This window comes from Akebia trifoliata, chromosome 15 (assembly GCF_017979445.1).
Source record: "Akebia trifoliata isolate Shusen 1 chromosome 15, ASM1797944v1, whole genome shotgun sequence".
Lineage (NCBI taxonomy): Eukaryota > Viridiplantae > Streptophyta > Magnoliopsida > Ranunculales > Lardizabalaceae > Akebia > Akebia trifoliata.
The window spans coordinates 15,777,117-15,798,156 of NC_141389.1; the positions used below are offsets into that span (position 1 = coordinate 15,777,117).

Consider the following 21,040-nt stretch of genomic DNA (forward strand, 5'->3'; position numbering starts at 1 on the left):
TCTTTGTATTGGACTTCCACAATCGAGCCTTGCAATGCCTCTTCCATCCGTTTTGTCCTTGCCCTAGTCATCGGACCGCCAATTCCTTGCAATGGTTCTTGAGAAGACTTGGAAACAGCAACTCGATCTCCATTAATAGCCCTCTCCTTTGCTCAAGAATAATCCTACAGCAGCCACTTCCATCCTCTTTTCCTCTAAAGAAGGTCTTCATAATTGTCTAATTCACATTCGATTTCAATTCTCTCATCTTGAACCACCCACATCAGTCATCACTATTCATTCTCTACATGTCCCCCATCAACCCAGAACTATCCCCGTTGAAGCTCTCATCCGTAGATTTTTGAAACAACACTCACACAATCGGGTTGTTGTTCAAATACTCTGAAGGAATCTCACAAAACTTGACCCTTGCAACTTGTAAGTTCAATTTTTTTTGTCTCTTCTTACGCCTTTTTAATCATTGTTCTATGTGTAGGTTTTATTCATGAGTATTAAATTGTGAATTCGCACGAGTCAACTTGCTATTTTTTTGATGTACTTAGAAGTCCGAATTTTTTTTTTGTCAAAGCGATACGAGTCAACTCGCTGTTTTTTTTATGTGCTTAGAAGTTTCAAAATTGGATTTTTAATCAAAGTGAAATGTGAGTCAACTAACTAATTTTTGGGTATATAAGAAATTTAAAATCGATTTACTCAATAAATAGGTGCGAGTTGACTCACTGATTTCTATGCATATGTGAATTAATTCATCAATCAATTAGTAATGTTTGCAACGTGTCCCTTGTTCAAAATTTTTGCATATATGTGTGAATGGTTGATTCCCTCATTGGCTCTATGTCACTAATGTTTTGATGTGAAATTTTGCACATGTGGGTTGTTGATGCGTCAACTTATTGGTCTACCATGTGTTCATGATTGGAAAATTGTCATGTTCACAATTCCCATTTTTGAAAGATTCACTTTTGGAACGTTCTAATTTTGAAACTATATAATTTTCTAATTTGAAAAAAATTTTAATTATAATTTTCTACTGTGAAAAATTCATATTTGTCAATTTCTAATTTAAAATTCATGATTTTCTGATTTGGATAATTTTATATTTTCGAGTTAGAAATCTCATAAAGTACCAATTTAGATGTTCCATATTGATGACTTTCCAATTTGGAAAATTTTCACGAATTCCTATTGTAGTCAATTTGGAAAAATATTTGTGCATATAGATTTGTAATCGAAATATTGTCACGTGGACTTTGGAGCATAGACCAAGATCAAGGCTTTTTTAAATATTTTCATTTTATGCAGAATTTGAGAATCATGTAATATTTAGGAGAATATTAGTCCTAAGTTTCGTTTAGCATATCTGATATAGTTCGATGATGATGGGACCCTAGCTTGACTTTAGTCTCTACCCATTTACGTAGGATAGTTTAAATCGTAGTAGAGACCGATCATCTGGATCGGGCAGGGTCGGTGCCTAACATCTTCCGAAACCCGTAATTTGACCCCTTACCTATTTTTCTTACTCGTGGACTGACCCGATTCATTTTGGAGTTATTTATGGTTCCTAAACCTAAACTAGGTGGCGACTCCTTATTTCCTAAAAATCCCCAATTTACCAATCTGACCCCTATTCACAATTTGGTGGAAAACGGGTCGAGGCGATTTCAAAAGCATAAAAATAAGCTTGCTTAAATGTAAAAAGGGGAATAAATAGAGATGTTTTGAGTAATAGGAAGGCTTAAATAAGCTTGGAGAATTTAGGTAGAATTTTAGCTTCTAGAGCTCCTCCCCCCTCCTTTGCTTTTAATGAGAGTCATATTTATAAGAGTTTAGGGGACTCTTAGGTAAAAACTTGTCCTAAACTCTAAGGTTCCCATTATTTACAACAAACGAGAGTCATTTCTTGAGGGAAAATTTAATTAAAATGAGGCTTAAAGGGTAATTAGCCTTAACAAAATTTGAGTGCATATAAGACTCATAACTGTCTAACAGAACTGACCTTAGGTAACCAATAGCCAATGCAAATTTTCCTTCTGGCCGTTGGTCACCTCTATATTGAGTAATTTCTTCCTCTAGCCATTGGTAACTTATGGCCAAGCCAAAATTTAAGTTTAGCTGTTGGTTACCTCCATGCAGTGTATTTTTCTCTTCTGACCATTGGTAACCTATGGCCAGGCTAAAAATTAAGCTTGGCCGTTGCTTACCTCCATACCAGGCTAAAAAAATAAATGTAATTTATCTATTGGCTTATTATGGGGTCCTTATTCCACTTCTTAGGCATATTTTTTTGGAGTAGCTTGAAAATTGGTTCACAAATAGGCATGAGTTGAGCAATGAACCGGCTGATGTACTGTATTCTCCCTAAAAAAGCATGAACATCTCTCTTTGAAATAGGTACCTTCATCTCAAGGATATATTTATTCTTTGTCAAATTTATCTCAATATCTCTTCTGTTGACAATAAATCTCAGTAGCTTACTTGATATTGCCTCGAATACATATTTTGTCTGGTTGAGCTGAAATTGTATTTCTTCAACCTGTCAAACAACTTCTTGAGATTTACCAGATAGTCTTCTTCTATGCTAGACTAGCGATCATGTCATCTACGTAAACATTTTTTACTTTATGGATCACGTCATGGAATAACGTGGTCATTACTCGTTGATAAGTTGCCCTTACGTTCTTTAACCCAAATGGCATGACCTTATAGTGGAAAGTACCCCAGGGTGTGATGAATACTATCTTTTTCTGATCTTCTTCTGTCATTTTTATCTGGTTATAGCCTGAGAAACCGTCCATGAACGAGAACATGCCATTCCCTGCTGTACTATCGACTAGAGTATCGATGTGTAGTAGTGGGAAGTCATCCTTAGGACTGACTTTGTTCAAGTCCTGATAGTCAACACTTTCTTGGGTATTGGGACGACGTTAGCTAGTCATTCGAGGTACGTAGAAACTACGTGGAATCCTACTTCGAATTGCTTCATGACCTCATCCTTGACCTTGAGGGTCCATTCTAAGTTTAGTTTTCTCAAATTTTACTTGATCGACTTGCTTCCAGGAGTAATTGGTAGTTTGTGAATGATAAGATCTATGTCTAACCCAAGCATATCTCTATATGACCATGTAAAAATATCTTGATAATTTTGTAAGAGTTTGACCATTTCTTCCTTTTGCTATTGTCTCAATAAGACTCCGATCTTGACGATTTGTGGGTCTTCTTCGGTACTAAGATTGATTAAATCTATATCATCAATGTTTGATTGAACACATTTCTCGTGATGTTCTACCAAGTCATTGATTTCTTTAGGCAGATATTACATTTTATCCTCAGACTCTTTTTCGATCCCCATGAGGTCAAAGTTGAGTTCAAGATCAAAATAACACTCATCCCTTTTAAATTATATTTTATCTGGGTACGAGATAGATCTCTTGAAAACTCTTTTTTTGGTTTTTAGAAAATATATATTTTTTTTCAATTTTAAAAGTTTTTTGATTTTTTTGATTTTTAAAATATTTTTATTTTTTTTATTTTTGAGGAATATTTGATTTTTTGTTATTTTTTGGATATTTGATATAAGAAAAACATTCATGCAAATTCATTAGAAAAGATAAGGAACCCTCAAAATAGTCTTTCCCCGAGGACGAGGGCTCGTTATGATCCTTTGACAAATTAGATTTGTCTAACGACTTTTTTTGGAGGCCTTTGGAGGCTCAAGAGTTAAGGAAAATTCTTCCCAATTGTTCAAGATCTCTCATTCTCTATAGGGTGAATAAGGTAGGAAAGTGGTTCTATTGGTGGTTCGGAGATGACTATTATCTATGGTTGTTTGTTGTCAAAGTTGGGCATAGTCCCTCCCAAGCTTGATGAGATGATGACTGGTGCCCAGTCGGTGCTAATAGGGAAAGGTGATTCATTTTCTTCTCTTACAACGATTTTCACTTTTACAGGTTCTCTTGTTACTTTTGGTAGACTTTTGCTGAAATTCCTATTGAATAAGATATCAATGCCTTCCATGAGAGATAGTTGGGATTCAACAACTAAGTCTTCTTGCATGTGCTGGGGGTTTGAAACTTACTATTCTTGACTTCCTTGCTGGCTTTGTTGGCAGTTGTTCTGATAAGCTATCGGGTCTGACTTGCGATTTTAGAAAGTTGATGCTGATATGAGGAACTCTGCCTAGATTCCAGACGTTAGGCTCACGATTTTATTTTCTTACTAATCGAAGTTCTCTCTTCTTGTCATTCATCCTTTTTTGTAGGCCTGAATCCCAAACCGAAATATGGGGTGTGTTTCTTGGCTACAACTAGCGTGACTTTCCCTTTTCCTTCGGGTCCTAACCCTTGTCTAGATCTGTAACTTTCCTTTTTCAAGACCAGTCCGATCATTAGATTTTCCCTTGATAATTTTGTCCCTTAATTTTTTCTTTTCCCTTCTCAATGTGATTAACGACAATGAATTAGTAGGAATGGTACAATACCTTGTCCTTCATCATTTTTATGTCAATGAAAAGAACATCTGGGACTCTCCCAGCTAGGATCAAGTTTTCTGCTAAGACCCATGATGAATTGATTCTTTGGTGCAAAGAAGAAGGTACTGCCCCTGCAATGTGAATCTATGGCCTTCCCAACAGCAAATTGAATGTTGTAAGTATTTCCATGACCTCAAATGTACAAGGATCAATAGTGATTGGCAAGTTCACTTCTCTTAGAGAATCCCTTCTTGAATTGTCGAAATCTCGGACGACTTTATTGTTAGGTTTGACATGCGAACAATCAGCGTTTAGTTTGTAGAAGGTTTCTAGAGAACAAACATTGAGGGTTGAGCCATTATCGATTAATGTCATAGCAACCATCATGCCCCTGCACATGACCATGATATTTAGCAGCTCAACGTACCCCCGTCCCTTTAGTACGAATTTGTTTTCGTTGAAGATAATAGGATTGGGGGCCATAATCTAACCAACTATTTATTCTAATTGTGATGGTGAAATGGTCGTAAGTACATGCGATTTTCCCAAAACTTTCAATAGTACTTCTTGGTGTTCTCTGACTTTTGTAGAAAATCCAAAATGTTGATATAAGCTGATTGTTTGTTCAATTGGTTTATTATATTATGCTCACTTTTGCGAATAAGCATAATGAAGTCTGTTGTCTTTTTATCTAACATTTTCACCTTTTTTTCTTTCTTGTCATCTTGGTTCATCTTGTCCTTTCCTTTTTCTCATCCACTGTCTCCTTTGCACCTCATTCTTCTCAATCTTTATCTTTTTTACTGGCACTCTTTGGCATCTCCCTGCTTTTTTCATGTGACCAATGTCAGCCACCATTGTCCTTTTCATTATTTCGACCCTTATTGATGTGATAATGGTTGTCTCGTAGCTCCATAGGACCTTTTGGTTAGAGTTATATGGGAAAAGGCTTTGGCGAGCATATGGTTTTCGGGGGTGGGTTAGCTTTTATATTGACGATAAGGGGTGGTGGTTGTGATTTGGATGTAGAGGTGGTGGGAGGAACTACTTGAGGGGTTGATGGAGTATAGGGAATAACGAGTGGTAGTTGTGAGGATGGAATGTAAGGTATATGAAGGGGGGTCGAGTTGTATTATGAAAACTTGGCAAGGTATAGGCGATCGGATAGTAGTATTGGGAATTTGAGGAATGGGGTAGATGGTGAGGTCAGCCATTCTGAGTGGTAGTTACGAGATGGGTTTGTTGTGTATTGGTTGATGGTGTTAACCGTTGATGTCTCTAGTTCCTTTGTTATGTGGACCTTGATTTTTGACCCAATGGGAGCTATCAAAGCTGATGGATTAAAATCTAGTTCCCCGAGAATGACATTTACTCTATGCCCACTTCCTCCTCTATTGTGAGTAAGTGAGGGGTTTTGTTTGATATTCTATTGTTGAGGTGGGTTTGCGGGCCCGTCCAGTATGAAATTCTTATCGATCAGGTATATACCTGATGTTTGAGTTGCCAGCACTGATCTATAGAATGTCATGGAACACCCATATGGAATTCACAAAACAAGATAGGGTTGTACCCTAGTCCTTTCACAACTTCCGATTTGGTACCTTTTTAGCGAGATACTCTCCCCTGAGCAAGATCGGGAGTAATTATGATAATGTCATGGGCAACCTAGTAAACACTCTGTTAGGCCATGCTTGAAGACCCTACCTGTATTGTGGTGCATGCTATTGTAGACATCCCATTTTTGCATCCGCCTGATTAATCAACTCGTCAACCCGATCGCAATGATTCCCAATGATGGATGTTATTTCCATTGCTTTATTTTATTACCAGATGTGTTTCAGAAATCCAGATGAGGTATCTCGAACTGACAAAACCTTAGAAACCACACAACGCTAGGAAAATATGACTCCAGAAACATAGAAATCATCATCTTGCAGACCCAAAAAGAAGCTTCACGATAAAAATCACTAAAAATTGATCAAATTACCAAAATACCCCTAACATCAAAACAACCCTAGAGCTTATGTTACGATTAGGAAAACCCTTTCGAACACATAAAATAACAAATCGAAACCAAATAAATCATTTTCCCAATTTTCATAGAATTTGATAAAATTACGAAAATGCCCCTCATAAAGTTCATACCATTTCACACAAAAAATTTCATAAATAACACAAACTAATATTTTCATCGAATTTCTTACGAAAAATCGATTCTAAAACATCCTAGAACATTAAAAACCGACTTAAAACATGAAAAGTCCTCTCCGGGGGTAAAACGGTAATTTCACAGTTTTCATAATTAAAATTTTTGAAATTAATAAATAAAACATTAAATAATTAAAGTGAAACATTAATGAAACTAATTTAAAATTTTGAAATAAAGAAATCGATCAATCGGGCTCTCAGGCAAAATTGTTGAGGGTTCGTGAGATATTTCTTTAAGGACCCCTCCATTTGGGGGTCCAAAGAATTAAAGATATAATAGAGGGGGGTTCTCCAAAAATTTAAAGCCAATCAAGCAAGACTGAAGTCAAGGTATAAAGTCAATCGAGCAAGACTGAAGTCAAAATTAAGATCAATTAAGCAAGACTGAAGTCCAGATATTAAAAGTCAATCAATTAAGACTAAAGTCAAAATATTAACAGTCAATCAAATAAGACCAAAAGTCAAAATCATAATAGAGTTCTAATTAAAACACAACTCCACCTAAAACAATTCTAATTAAAACACAACTCTACCTAAAACAATTCTAACTAAAACACAACTCTACCTAAAATAAGTCTAACTAAAACACAACTCTAATTAAAAGAACTCTAATTAAACACTAATTCTATCAAAATCAACCCCTAAAAAAATCTATAAATAGAGGTCCCCACACCCTATTTTCGTATCAAGTCATAAACCCTAAGAGAAGTAGGTCTAAAAGCCCCCTAGCCTCCCATAAACCCAACTCCTTACCTAACATCCCTTCTTCGATTTTAGCCTAAAAAACACCTAAAAGCCCTTTAAAAACCCTCCAAAATCCATAACAAACTTGAAGAATCGAGATAAAAAAAAAAGAGATACCTTGCCTCGAAGATCAGAAATAAATCCGGAGACAGAACGAAGTAAGGGAGTATAGTACAAGGAGTAATTTTTGTCGGATCTGAGGGAACAAAGTCTTTGCTATCGGAAAGGTGTATAATATCTTATTTATTTATTTATTTATTATTATCTAGGTTTTTTAGCAATGTAATTTATTTAGAAAATTAGTAGAGACCGGCTTTGGCTGGGCGGGGTTGGTGCCTAACACCTTCCAACCCCGTAACATGATCCCCGAATTCAGTTTTTTTCTGTTCTAGATTAGTTCTTTATCTATTAGAGTCATTGATCGGTTCCTAGACCGTAATAACTAGGTGGTGACCCAAACCTCAAGGGTCAAAAGCGGATCCGCGCACCCCACGAATCGAGGGTGCTTTCAGTGGCGACTCCACTGGGGATCTTGAGGATCAGACTTGAAAAACCCCAAGTATGGAAAGCGTTGCCAATAGAGACCTTTTTTTATTTTATTTATTTATTTCTTTAGTTTGTCTATTTATTTTTATGACTTATCCTTCTTTTGGCTTTATTATTGATCGTTATGTTGAATCTTTTGTTTGGCCCACTTTTTTATGATTTAATTTAAGATCATTCGGAATGACCTTAAACCATGCGAAATTTCAAGATAGATGGTTTTATTAAGGAAAGAGTAGTGATTATTGGACCCTTTTTTTTTTATTAAGTATGTAGATTTTTTTTAGGTGTTTGGTATGTGGTTTGGCATTTTTTTCTAATATATATATATATATTAATAAACTCTGGTTTTGTTTAGTTTTATAATAGGAAAGTTGTTCTGTCCTTCAAACAACAAATAATAAATAAATTTCTTTCTTTTAAAAGTTTTGTTACAACAGTAACGTGCTGATGGGGATTGGTGTGCCATATAATAAAAAAAAATTTGTTTACACCACCTTAACAGCAATAGCATGATGATGTGTTTGGTGAGCCCAAAGTAGAATCGTTTCTTTAAATTGTACACATCATCTCCTTCATGGTTTTTATACCAAGCTCCATCGTCATATCCAGCAGAGATTTGGAAAACCTCTCAGTCTGATAGATTTTCACCCATAAATTTGATCGGCTTTTGATTGTGAGTGAAATTTAAGATATAAAAAAAAAATCCTTTTGATTTGTTTCGATATCTTCGTGAAAATCTGATTCGCAGAGTTCGAATCTGAACCAAGAACTGTGCTGTGTTTCTATTAAACATGGAATTTGGCAATTGGTAATAGAAGTGAACAAAAACCGTGGCCAATGGATTGGGTTCCATGAGTGTTTTTACGTCAATCTCGAGCTCTAACAAAGCGTTAATGGTGGTTGTTTTTCTATGTGGAGAAGAGGCAGCAGAGAAACGCTTTTTTATTTTCGTTTCTTGTTCACCTATGCTGAAAATGGCAGCAAAGAGAGAGGACGTCTCTCTCTCTCTCTTTCTTTCTCTCTCTCTCTCTCTCTCTCTCTCTCTCTCTATCAATCTCTCACTTCTCTCTCAATCTCTTCTCTTCTTTGTTTTGAATCGAAACTATGGCACTGTCATTTAAAGTCTCAGCCAACTTAGCCTCCACCTTTTTCTTCCCTTCTGTCTATTGCACCCCAACCTCCAAACTCGTCTCATTCTTCACTTGATTCAAAGCCACAACTATCTTAGCTCGAGCCACCTTCCTTTCTCTAACCAAAATTACCATCATCTCCTCTAAATCAAACAGTTGACGTTCCTCCACGTGTACCATCAAACAGTGGTTGTTATGATGTGTTATTTGTGGCTCCATACCTTGCAGCCTCTTAACCCAGTGGTGCTTGCTGCCAATGCCTCATTGCATACGCTAGTATACACCTATTACATGACCTGCACCTTAGGGAAGAGTCCCTTCTAGAAGAGATCAGATTGTTTAGTTTTGTTTATGTTTGGTGTTTAGGTTTTGATGTTGTACTTCCATTTTACGGGAATGAGGTGTTCTAAATTTTGGGGTTGGTTTTTTCAATGCTTCTCTTCGTGTCTTCTTTACTAATTTTCACTCCAACAAAGAGGAGTAGGGAGGAAAGGAAGAAAGATGGATGGCCTTAATTGGGGTCCAGTGATTTCATGTAATATCGCCGAATCATGTACGCATTTTTTTTATAGAAAAAATGTGAGTGGTGTGTGCTGCCCCAGCAACATAAAAAAATTGATTGAGGGTGCTGGCAGCAACCATGACAACCAAAAAAAAAAAAAAAAAAATTCTTTTATACGCTTGGCAGTCCCTTATTGCAATTTTTATCATGAAAAATTGATTTTGTTGAGTTTGTTACACATCATGGTGAGGGACCCACATCCTTTAAAATATATGTGTATTCAAATTAGTTGCTGAACAGTTTTTTTGAGTTGAGACAAAATTTCTTTTCTAACTTAACCCACCAATGTTTGGAACCTAAAGGGTTTGCTTTCCTCACTAATTTAGTAAGATCTTAAATGTTATTAAGAGTCATTGAACTCCCCACGTGGCACCCAAAAAAAAATGATTCAACATCAAAAGCTTGTAGAAAAAGAAATTTTAAGAGTTTTTTTTTTTAAAAAAAACATTCTTTATTTTGAATTTAATTTTAAAGTTCAATGGTCTTCATTTTCAAAATATTGGGTCTAAGTTAAATTTTTCGAATTTCATTTTATTTTTCAACCCAAGCTTTGTATGTGAAACCTAGAACATTGTAGTTTTAATGTGCTGATGTGATAGTCCACGTGAACTCAATTACCCTTAGTAAGGTTTCAAATCTTACTTAGTTGGTTAGGATAGCCTAAGCTCTTATGTACAAGTTTGGTTGAGTAGCAAACTAATAAAGCAAGGAAATTTTTATGCTAAAAATATAACAAGTCTACCCAAAAAAAAGAGAAAAAGAAAAAAAGTCATCTCCTCATCTCAACAATTATCATTCTAACATCAATGTAATATATATTTGAATATTGATTTATTTAGGATCACCCAAAGAAACCCTTGATTAGACCTTAAAAATTATGTCTATTGCAATGTTTGGGTTTGATCAATTATTCTATGCCATGCTCATTAATTGATTTGTCATTGATCGTAATTAGATATATAACTGATGAGCTTATTTGTGATTTTGATAATGTTATTGGATTGGTACTTATTTTGGTTAATATTTATGTGAAATCCAATGTATGATGATATGGTCAGGCCCATGGGCCCATGTTGTTTGGAAAAGGCCCCAGGCACACCCCACCCTGTTTTGCACACACCACTAGCACGTTTACTATTTCACCTATTTACACGTCCCATATAGCCAACGTGGCACTAGTGCGTGGCCCAGTCTCTTCGGAGATGCGACTTCATTCATGAAAACCACAATTCCAATCACGTACCTTAGGGTATATCAAACTGGGGCATCAATATCGTCTGATCAGGTGATTCTGAGAGGTATATTGATGCATCCAGGCTGGAACGACCTGAGCCTTTGACCTATTGTGAGCCACACAGTCACATGTCCCGATTACCAACGTAGTACTAGTACGTGGTCGGTCCCCTCGTGGGATGCCAAACCATTTATGAAAGCTACAACTCTTGACTCGTACCCATAGGTATGTAAAAGATAATCTAAGTATATCAATTGCACTTCTTGGTCAAAATTGGTGCCTAAGCAAGATCTTGCCCCGCTGTACCCTACTGTATGAGGGGGATAAACTACGTCTATTCTAGACGAGAGGTATTGAAGTGGGCCCTTGCTCAGCATTGTGCGCCGCCTCTCAACTGGAATTAAACTGGCTGTTTTTGTCTTCAGAGAAGTGAGTTGAGGTTTTAGATCATCACCTATACGGTATATCAAACCAAGTCACCACGTATAGAGAGGTATATAGGTGTGCTTAGGTAAGGGTGGCCAGATAAAAATGCATTGCACCTAGTAAGCCTAGAGTCTAGAAACCTTCCCTGTAGGTCACGACTCGAACTTATCGTGGGTGTTCCCGGATTGTTTATTTAATGGAACCTTTTGATTGGTGTATGCGAATGATGTGAAGGATGAGATCAGAGTGTATGATTGTCCTCAAGGATCAAAAGTGTTGTTTTTGAAAATTAAAAAGGGTGCACCGACCCAATAAAAAATCCATCTCTTGCAAATGACCCAGTCCAACTAGATCCAACAATCCTGATGGACCGGGCCATTTAAATCGAAATAGAAATCAAATTTTCAAAGAAGAAAAATAGTTTACAAAGGGAAAGTATTTTCCAAAAAAAAAATATTTTCCAAAAAAGTGTTTTCCAGAAAAAATGTTATTCTCTAGAAAAAATGTTTTCTAAGAAAAAATATTTTCTAAGAAAAAATATTTTTCAAAAAATATTTTTCATAAGAATAAGATTTTCCAAGAGAAAATGCTTTCCAAATAAAAAACTATTTTTTAGAGAAAAAATATTTTCCAGAAGAAAAGAAAATGAAGGAAAAATGATTTACGAAAGATATATTTTTTGCATGAAAAATTTTTGAAATATGTTTTTTTATCAAAAATCTATTTTTTGCATGAACCTTGTAAAATTATCAAAATATGTTTTTCTAAAAAGAAAATGATTGCAAAAAATAATCAGAATTGTGAAAATCGTTATTCAATAAAAACATTATTTTCAAGAGTGCAATAAAATTATTTTCCTTCTGAATAAGCATTGAATAGATGAATTATTTAATGGATTGGTGCACAAAATTCAATAAAATCTCAGAGTTCATTTAAAATGTTATCAAGGGGGTGACACTGAAATTGGTTAAATTCACCTTCAAAGAGGTTACTAGGTTATCATTATATCTAAGCTCAATCGTCCATAGTCTAGCTAGGGTTGTAAATCCGGTTAGTTAGAATAAACGTCAATATCAAGTCAATAGTCAGAAATGACCTCAGAATTTCTCAACATCGTCCAGTTGTTCCCTAAAAATCATAGTGCTTCAATCCTACCAGTTGTAAGTAATATCTCAGTCCTCAGTCCTAATCAAACTCATGTGGGTACTTGCCTTGAGTTTTCATGAGTCATTTGGGTTAGCTCGAGTCCTTTTTTCCAACAAGGTCATGTCTTCCTTAGATTGAGTTTACTTTTTTCCTATTGAGTCAAGTTAGTTCATCGAGTCTATAGAGGTGTCTGTCGCCCCATCTGAAATTGATCGGATAATGGAAATTTTTGAATACCTCGAGCGCATTAACGAATTAACTAATATTTTGATAGATTTATGTTCTGAACAAGAAGATAAGAGTCAGACTCAACCTTTAATCGATAAAGGAAAGGTCTTTGACCTCGAAACAGGAAATAATTCCTAAAGAGATTCAAATAGAAATCATCTTATCCCTAGAGGAACACGAGGGGATAATGAATTTACTCAAAAATTTCAAAAGACTTGTTCGTGTGATCATATGAGGGTATGCTAGGTACAAGCTTGGGTGTTGTTCAACATAGAATAAATACTCGTCTATATCTATGGAATCAAAGAAGATGTTATAAAATGTATCAGTGCTATCCTCACTACATCTTGAGTTGCAAATCACATATTATCAGTCGATATGGGGATACCTTTTGAACTGATCTCTAATAATGGATCGTACTTCAAAGTATAAGTCATTATTCTGTGTACAAAGTTCAAAATTCGACATCGCAGATCATCACCCTACCTCCCTCAGATTAATGGAGCAGTTGAAGTAGCTCGTAAGAGTTTCAAAATAATCATCAAGAAAATGTGTTAGTCACACTGGGATTAGTTAGAAAAATTACCATTCACACTAGGGGCACATCATACTTCAATGCAGTCCTCCATTGGAGCTATTTCCTACTCTCTAGTATATGATATGGAAGCAGTTTTGCTAGTTAAATTGGAAATCCTGTATTTTAAGGTCTTGATAGAAAGTCAATTGCTAGAAATAGATTAGACTTGTCATTGGGTACGAAGAGTTAAACTTGATTGAAGAAAAATAACTTTGGGTGCAAACTTATCAAAGAAGAATTGCTCGCACGTTTGACAAGAAAGTTAAAGTTCGCTACTTACAAGTCAAGGATTTAACCATCAGACTTAAAAAAAAACTAAGTACTCCTCCTCGACCATAAGAGGAAATCTGAATTTAATTGGAGAAATTCATCTATCAGAAAGAAAACACTACTTTGGAAAATCATCAGATTTCAAAGAAAATCGAGCACCCATCTTTGACCCTAGAAAGAAGTTCAAACCTAATTGGTGGGGTCCGTTCATCGTCAAGGAAATATTACCAGGAAAAGCTATTAGGCTTCAAGATCATGATGGAATCGAGTTACCAGAACCAACCAACCTTGACCCAAATCAAACGGTACTACATTTAAGGAGGCCATCTTTGGCCGAATCAATCCTCATATTACCCAGTTACCCAGTTCAACATATCCTTTCTCAACCCCTTTGCAGCCTTTTCAAAAATAAAAATTATGCCTTTTTCTTTCTCAGCCCGATCACCTAACCTAGGGAAAGGAAGATTTGAACTACGTTTTGGTCTGATCCTAAAATTCTGGGATACGTAGGCAACCTGAGAAGTTACTTCAGGCCCGACTACATCAAAATAAAAAAAATCTATTTCCCCACACAATAAAAAATGAAAAAAAAATTCAAAAGAAAAAGAAATCCAAAATGGGGAAGAAAATTTAAGGAAAAACAAAGTAATTTAAAAGGAAATGCCACACAAGGGGCATGTGAGTTTTTGAGCCTCAAAATTCCTTTCTTTTTATACCCAATCTTAAGCCCACCTATAAAAGTCCTCCTAAGTACCGTACAAAAAGTCAGGGAAGATAGCAAAGCATGATCAAATAGTAACTCTAGAAGCTCATAGGAGAAGAAAAAGATAAAAAAAAATGATAAAACCTACTAAGTTGAAAACCCGAAAAGGGCGACTTAGGCAAAAATTAAAGCAAGCTCGCAAGGTTGAAAATCTGAAAGGACAACTTTGACAACAATCAAAGCCAAGAAAAAAAAAGCTCGCTAGATCGAAAACCTGAAAAGGTTATCTAGGCAAAAGCTGGAGCAAGCTCGATTGATTGAAAACCTGAAAAGGCCATCTAGGCAAAAGTTAGAGCAACAAAGAAAAAATAGAAGAAGATCCCAAGCTGAGAGCGGTCCGAGCTTAAACATCAGAAGTCCGAATAATCAAGTTCAATACTTAGCTTAAACCAGGCATAGACTCAGAAGCCACAAGTATCTTGTCTACGATCGATCTAAAATTTTTTACTTCCCCGAGTGAACCAATGGAGAAAAGGGTGAATTTTATGATGAGTCCCAAAAGGAAATATTTTGTTCTCTTGAGCCTAACTCAAAATTTTCAATAAAATTAATCAAAATTAAAAGTTGGATCTTTATTGCGCTTGTGGTTATCAAATATTTCAAACATTCATACAAGGGGCATTTTCTTTCTTATAACTTTTCCCCCTTATACTAGGGGCATTTTTAAAAATTTTTGCATGATATGTTCAATTATCTTCAATGCCATGTTCATTGTCAAACTAGGGGCATTTTGTTTTTGAACAATGATAATGAGAACCCCAAACTTAAGGTTACCCTCTTGATAACAGTTTTTCGAAAGACTTTTGAGGTTCAAAAGAAATAAAAACTCAGGTTTTAAATTCATGAAACTTTTTGGATAAAACCTTGAGGTTCAAACAAAAGCACTTCGGATCTCACCTTTGACTATGCCCAGAGATTAACTAATAATTCGCTTACCTAGAGTAGGAGATATGGCATTCTTTCGTTCCCAGATTCCTGTCCCAGATCTATTTATTCCCAGATTCAACCCCTCTTTTTCAGATTTCATTTTCAATCGTTCTTTCCCAGATTTATTCCTTCATTCTCAGTTTTACTCAGTCAGATGCCGCCGAGGGCTTTCTCAGAATTATGCTCAGATGCCGCCGAGAGTTTTCTCCGAACTATGCTTAGTTACCACCGAGGGTTTTCTCGGAACTATGCTCAGATGCCGCCGAGGGTTTTCTTGGAACTATGCTCAGATGCCGCCAAGGGTTTTCTCGGAATTATGCTCAGATGCCTCCAAGGGTTTTCTCGGAACTATGCTCAGATACCGCCAAGGGTTTTCTTGGAATTATGCTCAGATGCCGCCGAGGGTTTTCTCGAAACTATGCTCAGTTACCGTCAAGGGTTTTCTTGGAACTATGCTCAGATGCCGCCGAGGGTTTTCTCGGAACAATGCTCAGTTACCGTCAAGGGTTTTCTCGGAACAATGCTCAGATGCCGCCAAGGGTTTTCTTGGAATTATGCTCAGATCCCGCCAAGGGTTTTCTTGGAATTATGCTCAGATGCCACCGAGGGTTTTCTCGGAACTATGCTCAGATGCTGTCAAGGATTTTCTTGGAATTATGCTCAGATGCCGTCGAGGGTTTTCTCGGAACTATGCTCAGATGCCGCCAAGGGTTTTCTTGGAATTATGCTCAGATGCCGTCGAGGGCTTTCTCTGAACTATGCTCAGATGCCACCAAGGGCTTTCTTGGAATTATGCTCAGATGTCGTCGAGGGTTTTCTCGAAATTATGCTTAGTTACCGCCGAGGGTTTTCTCGGAATTATGCTCAGTTTATGCTCAGATTATATTCAAATTATGCTCAGATTTTACTCAGTTCCAACTTAATCTCTTAAATTTTAAATCACACACTTGCACAATTGTTACATCAGTCAAAGAGAATTTTCTAAAATTCAAGGATCTGACACCGTCAGTGAGAGTTTGCACTCGATGACCTAACAACCTTTTAATTCGGGGAGAGCTTTACCCTCAAGGATCCGAACACCTTGACGAATTGCTAAACAAGCTACAAAATGAACTGTCACTAGCTTTGGCATTCAGATATCGCACCATCTACCAAAATAGATTTTTTTATCTAGTTTGCTTCTACCCTCTACCAAGGAGGGGCATCTGTAGACACCCCATTTTTGCATCCGCCTGATTAATCAACTCGTCAACCCGATCGCAATGATTCCCAATGATGGATGTTATTTCCATTGCTTTATTTTGTTACCAGATGTGTTTCAAAAATTCGGATGAGGTATCTCGAACTGACAAAACCTTAGAAATCATGCTACGCTAGGAAAATACGACTCTAGAAACATAAAAATCATCATCTTGCAGACCCAAAAAGAAGCTTCACGATAAAAATCACTAAAAATTGACCAAATTATCAAAACAACCCTAGAGCCTACGTTACGATTAGGAAAATCCTTTCGAACACATAAAATAACAAATCAAAACCAAATAAATAATTTTCCCAATTTTCACAAAATTTGATAAAATTACGAAAATGCCCCTCATAAAGTTCATGACTATTTCACACAAAAAATTTCATAAATGAAACAAACTAATATTTCAATCGAATTTCTTACGAAAAATCGATTCTAAAACATCCTAGAACATTAAAAATCGACTTAAAACATGAAAAGTCCTCTCTGGGGGCAAAACGGTAATTTCACAGTTTTCAATTAAAAATTTTGAAATTAATAAATAAAACATTAAATAATTAAAGTGAAACATTAATGAAATTAATTTAAAATTTTGAACCAAAGAAATCGATCAATCGGGTTCTTAGGCAAAATTGTTGAGGGTTCGTGAGATATTTCTTTAAGGACCCCTTCATTTGGGGGTCCAAAGAATTAAAGATATAATAGAGGGGGGGTTCTCCAAAAATTTAAAGCCAATCAAGCAAGAATGAAGTCAAAATTAAAGTCAATTAAGCAAGACTGAAGTCTAGATATTCAAAGTCAATCAATTAAGACTAAAGTCAAAATATTAAAGTCAATCAAATAAGACCAAAAGTCAAAATCATAATAGAGTTCTAATTAAAACACAACTCCACCTAAAATAATTCTAATTAAAACACAACTCTACCTAAAACAATTCTAACTAAAACACAATTCTAATTAAAAGAACTCTAATTAAACACTAACTCTATCAAAATCAACCCCTAAAAAAATTTTATAAATAGAGGTCCCCACACCCTATTTTCGTATCAAGTCATAAACCCTAAGAGAAGTAAATCTAAAAGCTCCCCTAGCCTCCCACAAACCCTAGTTTTGGAGTCCCAACTCCTTACCTAACATGCCTTCTTCGATTTTAGCCTAAAAAATACCTAAAAGCCCTTCAAAAACCTCCTAAAATCCATAACAAACTTGAAGAATCCAGAAAATAAAAAAAGAGATACCTTTCCTCAGAGATCAGAAATCAAATTCGGAGACAGAACGAAGTAAGGGAGTACAGTACAAGGAGTAATTTTTGTCGGATCTGAGGGAACAAAGTGTTTGCTATTGGAAAGGTATAATCTCTTATTTATTTATTTATTTATTTATTTATTATTATCTAGGTTTTTTAGCAATGTAATTTATTTGAAAAATTAGTAGAGACCGACTTTGGCCGGGCGGGGTTGGTGCCTAACACCTTCCAACCCCGTAACATGATCCCCGAATTCAGTTTTTTCTGTTCTAGATTAGTTCTTTATCTATTAGAGTCATTGATCGGTTCCTAGACCGTAATAACTAGGTGGCGACTTCCAAACCTCAAGGGTCAAAAGCGGATCCGCGCACCCCGCGGATCGAGGGCACTTTCAACTATACGACTAGTGGAAGGTTTGCTCATAATAGGTTATAAGGTGTTGGGGGAGGCGTAAAGGATAGGAGGTTGACAGAGCTTGTGGTCTTGGTGCAGGTGTCGGGATGAAGAGGGGTCAGTTTGGTTGTACATTATTGATCTATGTTTCTTCTCTCTTCTTCACCACATGCACTGGTTTTATCTAAGAAGGGATCCCTACTGCTACCCCCAAGTTTGTAAAGTCAAATATCATATCGATCTGGATCCCATCCTCGATTCAATCTCCTACTTGTACCAGATTTGAGAAGGTGCATGTAGTGTATCCCACTAGATGAGTATAAAAGGCATGCCCTAGTGTTGAGATAAACGTGGTGTTCATCTCTTGCTCGGTTATCGTAGGCCTTACTTGTGGAGTAGACTCTCGCCACCTCTGGGCATACTCTTTCACTTTTTCCTTCTGTTTTTGTGTCATCTTGGCCATGTTGTTCTAGTCCAAACCTACATCTATGTAGAACTTGTAATTGTGCCAAAACATTTTTGCTAAGTCTTGCCAATTCTTGATGAGCGTGTGATCTAATCCTGAAAATCATTTGAGGGTCGGCCCCACTAGGCTTTTTTGGAATAGTTGTACCAGTAGCCTGCCATCTTCCTCGTACTGACACATTGACCCACAATATATTTTGAGGTATAACATAGGACACCCTACCCCATTGTACTTCTCAAACTTTGGATACTTAAACTTGGCTGACAGCTGTGCGTTTAGGATAGAAGTAGAGGTCCTTAAATCGAGTTCTACTCATGGTATTGAGGCCTTTGATTATGCTCATTTCCTTTTGAAGAAACTCGATTTGTTGGACCATTTTTTCGTCTGTTACGCTTCTGGCTTCTGGCTTCTGGGGCCCTGTACTCACACTCAACATCAAGAATGACCACAGGGGGTGGTCGATTCTACGGAATGTAAAGTAGGGGCCCTTGGTATCTCGACATTGTGGTAGGGTAGTCTGTGGTCTTTCTGGAGGTTGTTTAGGTGGATCCTAGTTTGAATTTAACGCATTATGTTATACTATCTGGGCATGTATGAAGTTTGCTTTAGCTAACACGGCACTCGACATCTTTTCTTACCTCTTAACAGTTTTCAATAATGTTGTGATCCTTGCATCAATATTTGATGTTTTGGCCATTGCAGGTTATGCAACTTCAGATGTATTCATGGTAATGGTTAAAGATTTGAGAAAATACGGAGGTACCTAAGGCTGTTTATATTTCTTTCGTTTGGCCACCTGTGGGTATAGAAATCCAAGCGTTACTATCTTATTTATAAAAAAGAAAATGCATAATATTTTAGTAGGTCAGATAAAGCTATTTATTATAAAGTAAACAAATTTTAAAGAAAAAGGGGTTTCTAGGTGTGGAGCCAACATCAACACAGAGTTGGCATCAGCACGTAACTGGATTGTGTATTTTTTAAAAATAATTACATCAGCATGGAGTTGGCATCAATACGGAGTTGTCATCAATACGGAGCTGGTATCGACATGAAGTCGACATCAGCACGGAGTTGGGTGTGTATTTTTAAAAAGTAATTACATCAGGACGGAGCTGGCATCAACATGGAGCTGACATCAACACGAAGCTGGCATCGACACGGAGTCGGCATCAACACAGAGCTAGGTTATATACTTTTGAAAATAATTACATCAACATAAAACTGGCATCAACTCGGAGTTAGCATTAGCATAGAACTGGATTGTGTATTTCTTAAAATAATTACATTAGCACAAAGCTAGCATCAACACAGAGTTAGAATATTTTCAAAAAAGAGGATTACATTAGCACGGAGTTGGCATCAACACAGAGTCAATAAAATATTTAGAAAAAATTACATCAGCATAGAACTGGCATTGATACGGAGTCGATAAAAATATTTTGAAAAAAGAATTACCTCAACTCGGAGCTGGCATCGACATGGAGTCTGTAAAATATTTTTAAAAATAATTACATTAGCATGAAGCTGCCATCGACATGGAGTCAATGAAATATTTTGAAAAAAGAATTCCATCAACATAGCGCTGACACCGACATAGGGTTGGTAAAAATATTTTGAGAAAGGAATTACCTCAGCATGGAACTAGCATCGTCACGAAGTCGGTAAATAATTTGGAAAGGAAATTTAATCAGCATGGAGCTGGCATCGATACGGAGTCGATAAAAATATTTTGAAAAAAGAATTACGTCAACTCGGAGCTGGCATCGACATGGAGTCTATAAAATATTTTTAAAAATAATTACATTAGCATGAAGCTGCCATCGACATGGAGTCAATGAAATATTTTGAAAAAAGAATTCCATCAACATAGGGTTGACACCCACATAGAGTCGGTAAAAATATTTTGAGAAAGGAATTACCTCAGCATGGAGCTAGCATCGACACGAAGTCGATAAATAATTTGGAAAGGGAATTTAATCAGCATGGAGCTGGTATTGGCACGGAGTCGATAAAATTATAAAAAAAAAAAGAATTACAACAACATGGAGCTAGTATCGACACAGAGTCGGTACAACATTTTGAAAAAGTAGGTTGCTAAAATAAGTCGAATTGGAAAAACATCTTTTTTTTGTTAGCCCCAAATTCAGTTATCTGAAATCTAGATCGACCAGTCAGATCCCTAGGGAAGAGGTGACGTACAAGTACACTCTTAAATCACCTCATTTCCTTGAATAAATGTAGTCTATTCCTCTCGTATCAACGGGGCAAGATCGTTCTTAGGCACTGACTTTGATCAAGAAATGCAATTGAGGACTTAAAAAAAAAATTTGAATTTTTTTTTTATTTTTCTTTTGAAGATATATTTTTGAAAAAAGACTGAATTCATTTGAGTTGATCAGTCGATCGTTAACTTTGTCGGATCATATATGGATCATGGACTCGGATCGGATTGTA

General features: G+C 36.3%; 1 protein-coding gene across 1 annotated transcript in view; it reads left to right on the plus strand.

Annotated features, from left to right (window-relative positions):
• Positions 1–141: 141 nt before the first annotated feature.
• The window catches only part of LOC147384429 (kinesin-like protein KIN-UB), a 38,992-nt gene continuing 18,093 nt past the window's right edge, over positions 142–21,040 (plus strand). Inside the window, exon 1 of the mRNA XM_086426416.1 lies at positions 142–417. The gene's annotated coding sequence lies outside the window, so the exon portion shown is untranslated. The remainder of the gene's footprint in view (positions 418–21,040) is intronic.